Genomic DNA, 6,000 nt, shown 5'->3' on the forward strand with positions numbered 1-6,000 from the left:
GGGATGTCCAAATATAAAGGTTATTAGCAAAATTATATTGGAACATCATATTTATATTCAGAAGGAACTTACCACTTCACTGCTGTCCACTAAAAGAAAGTGTATTCTACGTATGTGAAACACGTACCATTACAAGCCTCTCAAAATTTCTCATCTCTTTTTGACTCTTTTTTCTTTTTAAACTTGATGAACTGACTGTGTCTAAGAGAGAAAAATAGAGGGACGTGCACTATTTCTTTGAATGCAGAGCAGGGAAAGGTTATATGCACCGGTAAACCTAGAAAGTAGCTTTGGAGATAGATTGATTTTCCTTAATCTAATAAAGTTGAGGAGCAAGGGGAGGGTGCCTGTACTGATCCATATCATTCTGGTAGTTCGAGCCCCTCACAAACCCTCTACCAAAATGGGTGTTAAGCAATGTTGCAGTCTCAGTGAAAAATGAAGTCGTGGATTGTACTTGTAATTAGGACAGGAAGAGTGGTGAGTGCTGATGGAGGCTGTGCTGGTGATTTTAGGCACATGGCCAATATGTATTTGTTAGGATCTGGGCAAAGATGTGCTGGTTTACTCCATAAAAGCTCCTGAGCAGTCAAAGTAGTTCAGTAAAGTCAGTGGAAAATTAAGCATAAGGAAAAAAGGGTTCAGAAACAAGTGAAAATTAAATGTGTATCTAAAATGAAATCAAAATGGTAAAAGCAGAAGCAAAAAAAAAAAAGGCATTTTGACCTTTCTGATTCTATATGCATTGCTACAGTTCCTAAAACACAAAACCTTATGCATTTTACCTTTCTTTCTCTTTCCTCAGTTTTTTCACTTTTTTATATCTCGCCACACCAGAGTGGATTCCAACAGCACTTTTATTATCCAAGGAGGAGCTTTCAATTCCATCAGAATATTCAACCTTTAAAATACAGGAAAGGGAGGGGAAAGGAAAAGGGTCTAGGGGTGAGAGATGCCAGAAGGCACCAGGCTGTTTTTTCCCAGATGCAGAATTACATCTATTTTGATGGTAATTCTACGGGATTGCAATTTGGGACTGTTAGACTTGCAGATCCATTGGTTGAAGCCCTTTTGGGGGGCTCTGTTATCTTATTGTTCACGTACACAAATCAGCTGGATGTGGAGTGAGTAGGACTGGGCTCAATTGTAGCTATCATTCAGTCTCAGGAGTCTTCCTAGAAGCCAAGGGATGAGGAAGCTGGGCCTGATCTGTGGCCTCAATGCAGCATGCAGCAGTGCTTCTGGTGGTTCTCAGCTAGTTCCTAAGCCACTGCAGGTACAACAGCCACTGCTTCACAACTGGAAGAGCTGTGAAAAGCTTTCCTTCCCTAAGCCACCTACACAAGTCCTAAGGGAGACTCAGAGAAAAGGCTTGGAGAGGCACTTATCTGTGGCAAGGAAGGAGTCAACAGGAAGAGAAGGCAAAAAACTATGTCAAAGGCAAATGAGGCAGAGTAGGTGTGAGCACAGATGCTAGGGAGGCTATTAGGGAAGGAGATCCCATCAAGATCCTAAAAGGGCTAAGAGACAAGTGAGGAAGAAAAGGAAATAAATAGAAACTTGGAGAGAGAAATATAAGCAGGCAATGCTTCACAGAAAATGTGCTGTAAAAGCAGCTGAGTGGGTGAGTAAAGGCATCGGGCCAGCCCTGGAGAGGATGAAAGCAAAAAGAAATCTGCTGTCAGCTCAAAACATCACTGATGCAACCAGTGAAGTTATTCAGTACAAGGACTGGGCACCACAGGGTGAGGGAGAAAGAGGTGGACAGGTGAAAAAAAACAGGGAAAGAAATTGGAGAAATGGGAAAAGGAGCAAGGAGGAGGTTCATCAACAATCAGCCAGGATCCCCGGGCAGTAGTTGAGCCAGTCTTGTCCTCAGGAGAGGACTTGGTCTTAGTGACAGGGCACAGAATCAAAGAAAGATTGCAAGGTCTAAATGAACATTTTAACTATCGAGCAGGGATCTGAGAGGAAGGAAGCAGAGGGAAGAGGTAAGAGGCATAAAGCTGGACAGACTATGCTGAGGCGAAGGAGAGGGCACAGGGAGAGCCTGGTATTTAGAACTTTCATATTTCTTCCTTGAAATGATGAGGCAATTTATTTTGGAGAGATTTATACTTGGTGGAGGGCAAAGGGGCTGTCGATGACCCATCTCATGCAAGTTACATCTGAGCCACTGGTGTCAGGTGGCACAGGAAGGGTTACCTTCAAGTCCCACCAAGCAAGAGGCTGTACAGCTGGTGAAATGCATCTGTCAACACAACTATTACTGCCATCCGTGGATCAGCAGAATGCCCTTGGCCCTGGAGGTCAGCAGCAAGGCACGAGCTGTTACACAGGCAGAGCTGTCATGCTCCTCTGGGAACCAAAAGGTTACAAGACCAATCGGATCAGCCCAAGAAGTAAAACCATCCCTCCTTATCCAATAGTGGCTTAGAGGCGCAGGTGAAGTGCAGTTTAATGGAGATATTCCAGCACCTTTTCCCCTTGGAAACCTAGATTTAAACACTCCCAGTCAAACAGGCAATGTTGTCCTTCATAGTCCCCAATCATGTGCATCTTAAAACCATTGTGTAGTTTGCTGGGTGCAAAGCCTGCACTAGACATTGAATGGCTGAAGGCTGGAAGAGGGTGGGAAGTAGATTTGGAAGGGGGAACCTCAGGGGTGGCACAGCTAGGGGGAAATAAGCAGCACAGGACAGAGGTTGTAAGACTGACAGACAGAACTAAGATATTTGTGCTTTCAACCATAAGAAGATGAGTATGGGGATTAAAATCTCCTTTTTGAAGTAACTGGTGGCATTCCTATTGGCTTCACCAACAGCTTTTTATCATTTTGTTTACAGTGCAGTCACAGTAACAATTCTCAGTCATAACAGAGGCAGAGGGCTCTTAATGTCACATTTCCCTGAAGGGATGTGAAGTCTTAAAGCTAAGAATTCATTAGTGAACAATTTCATTAAACCTCCTCTGATGATATATATAGACACATAATCCAGGACTGTTCAATTGCCAGGCCTGGCAACTATATCCCAGCTTAGCTGAAATACTATCTAAATTGCATTTGAACTGAGTGACTGACAGTGGAATAGCAGCATTTCCCTCAGTGTTAGAATACGGCAGCATGGAAGGAGACGAGACCTCTATGTAGAAACAGAGGAAGCAGAGAACAAAGGCAGAAAAGGTGAAAGGAAAGGAAAGGGACTATTAGGTTCTCCATTTGGGGGGTGAGAGGGTGGTGTTGTAAACTAATTGTAAACTGTTCATCTGGCAGCACATTGTTCAGGGCGCAGAAGTCCCCATCCCCCCCTCTAACTTACCCACCCCAAGTTTGTTTCTTTATTTCTTTTGAGGTAACTTGCATTAGCAAGACATTTTTCCCCATTGTTTAAACCAGGTTCAACCTCCTCCCGTGTGCTGCGCAGGGAGAGGACTCATCCACATCCACCCTGTTGTTCCTCCCCGGTTCCTGCCAACCCTGCAGCATTGGGAAGGTAGCTCAGCACTCACAGGGGGTGGAAGCTCCCAGCCCCACAGCAGCTGTGCCCAGGCTTGATCTTCAGGTTTTCATACAGTCCTTAGCCTCCCCTCCTCTTCCTGTTGTGTTTTAATGTGGAAAGCAGTAACCCTCTGGCCCAGCAAGCCCCTCGCTATCAGATTCCACCAGAGGAATTCTGGGCACGAAGCTCCAAACAGGTCTCCTGCCCCCTCTAAATGTATCCCTGTCCCTTCCTCCCTCCTTCTCTGTTGCTGGGAATCTACCCTTATCCACTGCAGCACGGATGGTATTTTTGAATTGTGTTTATTTGTTGGCACCCTGGTGTGAAAGCGCTTCCCATCAACTGCATATTAATCTTGTCAGCAGTTTGTGAACGTTTTCCTCCCTCTGCCCCAACTAGTTTATGACTTTTGGGTCTCTTGCTCCCTTCTGTCCCCAGCTCTGACTGTAATTAAAAAGAAATGAATCTTCCTGATTTTTGCTGAAGTGGCTCCAAACATGTCAAAAATGGTAAGAAAGGGACTACTTTAGCCCTAGGATGAGTGAAATTAGGAAAGTTGTAAATTGTCTTTAAGAAAAACATAGGTTGTGATACAAGTATCTAGCCATTACATAGAATCAGAGTCATGGAATGGTTTGGGTTGGAAAGGACCTTAAGATCGTCTAGTTCCAGCACCCTGATATGGGCAGGAATGCCTCACACTAGACCATGTCACCCAAGGCTCTGTCCAGCCTGGCCTTGAACACTGCCAGGGATGGAGCATTTACCACTTCTCTGGACAACCCATTCCAGTGCCTCACCACCTTCACAGTAAAGAACGTCTTCCTTATACCTAACCTGAACTTCCCCTATTTAAATTTTAACCCATCACCCCTTGTCCTATCGCTACAGTCCCTGATGAAGAGTCCCTCTCCAGCATCCTTGTAGGCCCCCTTCAGACACTGGAAGCTGCTCTGAGGTCTCCATGCAGTTTCTCTTCTCCAGGCTGAACAGCCCCCACTTTCATGTTCAGATGTTCAAGACGCTCTTTAAATGTCCTCAGTCGTTTGTCCTTGTACTTGTTCATTGATCCATAGCCAGTGGTTGGAACCTTTGCTCGGTTTTCCTTGTTTTGAAAACCCCAAGTACATTGCAAACACCCCAAACTGCATCACCAGTATCCTGAAATCTTTGAGACCATTAGCTATATTCATTGATACAGCCTTTTATTCACTATATCCATCAATACATTAATACTTCTGTTACTTGATTATCCTAACATGCGTGGGCATTTTTTGCAATCCCAGGCTCACGGTCCCTACTTCTTGGGTACATAGCCCACAGCGATATTTACTTTAGGGTAGTTTTGGGGTGCTGAATTGACTTTAGTTGCACTAAGCAGTCTTCTTCAGGAAAAGGCAGTATTAAAAACTCTCTGGTTGATGGGGACGAGTGCAAATGGTGTGCTGCTGTTAATGTACAGGGATATTGACCAGTTAGAATTATAGAGGAGGTAACTGTGAGTGCCCACCACACATACACACCCCTCCCCATCAAAGACAAAGGGGGTCCCTGCATTCCCTTGGCAGGGTAGAACTAGCAGAAATCCCGTTCCTTTTATTTTACTCATATGATGGTCACTTCTGATGAGCTGCTCCAGCCCTTCACTTCCTTGGGTTAGTGAAGTTTCACATGTCTGTATGAGTGTGGACCCAGATAAGTCCTGGACCCACTACCAGAACACTCAGCTATATCTAGAATGGATTTTGCCAGTTTGAAATGAGCTGTAGCTGATCAAAAGTGGAGCTGCTTGCTTCCGTCGCACCCCAGGCTAGGTTTACCACCCTATTGTCGCAGGAACCCTGCTTAATAGCCCAATCAAATGTAGAGCTTTGGGCAGTACTTTCTAGTTCCTCTATGGTGAGAGCCCCAGTTATCTGAAAAAACTCAGCACATGCAGTCTTATCCTTCCAGATCTACAACACACATGTCCCAAGTGGTATTTGTACCTCATGCCCATTAGATTTCAACTTTTTCTCCTTGACTCAGAATAGCCAGCACCAAGCTGAATAAAGCATCCCCTCTTTCCTGCATCCTGTCTACAGTGAAGCTAGGGAAGATGCTTTGACAAATCCAGACACAGAGTCTCCACATCTTATCTATCTTTCCTCCATTGTGGTGTTCAAAATTGCCGAGATCTCTCAGCATTTGTATACCATATAAATTGTTTCTATGATTAGTGTTTCAGGAAAAGGGTCAGCTATAGGGTAGAAGGGAAAGAAGCAACTTTTATCTGGGTGAAGGAAAGTGGACAGTGGTTCAGATTTATAGTGCTGGGTTGTCTGAGCAAGAATACTTTGTGATGCTAGCTGACAAACTTTTGCAAGAATTTGATATTACTAAGTATTTGTTGTATTTGCATTTCTATTGTTTTTACAAAGCATTTCATATTAGGCACACAGACATCAGCCCAAACTCAGAAGCCAATGACCTGGCTGAAAAATTAGCAACTTGCTTCTTA

Source organism: Strigops habroptila, chromosome 2 (genome assembly GCF_004027225.2).
Source record: "Strigops habroptila isolate Jane chromosome 2, bStrHab1.2.pri, whole genome shotgun sequence".
In the NCBI taxonomy this organism is placed as follows: domain Eukaryota; kingdom Metazoa; phylum Chordata; class Aves; order Psittaciformes; family Psittacidae; genus Strigops; species Strigops habroptila.